Source organism: Octopus bimaculoides, chromosome 1, assembly GCF_001194135.2.
Source record: "Octopus bimaculoides isolate UCB-OBI-ISO-001 chromosome 1, ASM119413v2, whole genome shotgun sequence".
In the NCBI taxonomy this organism is placed as follows: Eukaryota; Metazoa; Mollusca; class Cephalopoda; order Octopoda; family Octopodidae; genus Octopus; species Octopus bimaculoides.
The window spans coordinates 169,002,605-169,004,026 of NC_068981.1; positions in this window are offsets into that span (position 1 = coordinate 169,002,605).

Below are 1,422 nucleotides of genomic sequence, written 5' to 3' on the forward strand. Positions count from 1 at the left end.
CACACACACACACACACACACACACACACACACACACACATACACACACACAAATATATTCATGTATATATTTACAGGTATCTTACGTGTACAACAAGATATGTATTTATATATATATATGTATATTATATATATATATATACATATATATATATATATACATACACACAAGCATATTTGTTTTTGTATGTAATGAGGCATAATAAACTAATAAACATAAATGCACAATCCACTTGATAGTTTGAGGTTCTCAGGATCAATAATACAATGTTGATATCATGTGACACATCCACAAATGCCCATACTTATGTACACTCGCTGATATATATGACAATATATAAAAAGACATTATAATACCATTTTGTATGTTTTAACGTATATACAGAACACATGCGCAAATTTTCATATATGTATGTATGTGTACTATGTGTGTGTGTGTATGTGTATAAATACTTATATATTTTACTTGTATGCATGTGTGCGTACATATTTTACATGCAGACTTGTCTTTCATAAATACATGAATAGTTATTTGTTCATACACTCGATTTGCTATTTGTAGATATCAGTTTCTGTGTGCAAGGGATTGCTAACAATATTATTTCAGGTTTGATTTCATCATATATATATATATATATATATATATATATATATAACACGTTCACACACTGTCGACCTCACTTGCAGTTGTACTGGAATACATATCGTCATACATGGTAAATAAAAAAATGGCCGTCTTGTGTTTGATATCAACAAGTCTATGAGGTTTTCAGCAATCTCCAGAGACCGGTAGACCAAGAACTAAATCTTTCAGTTATATCATTTTAATCTAAAGCCATCAGAATAATTATGTATGTATATGTGTGTGTGAGAGCTTGTGTATGTGTGTGCGCGCGCGCCTGTGTACACATATGAATTTACGTATGTTTCCAAAATACGTACACATAAAATGCTAACATACACGCAAATATTCACACGCTAGCATTATAACGCTTCTGCGCATACAAATCAAGGGTTAAGATATGTAATATACGAAAGGTATTCTATATTCTATACTTGTAAATATCATCAGTCCGAAGATGAAAACATTACGACAATTGATTCCATGACTTCCAAATCAGCCACAACGGTATTATCTGTTTTAATCTTCTCAAACAGATGCTTTAATATATATTATAACATATTATGTTATATTAGGTTATATTATAATTATTATATTATGTTATATTATTTTATATTATGTATTACGTTATAGTATTATATTTTTCAAATGGTTATACATAATAGCAATGACCATTTTCAGTGGCCATGTATATATATATATATATATATATACACACATGTATATATATAAACACACACACACATATATATATTTGATTGTGTATATATAGATACATATTTATGATTATATATATATAA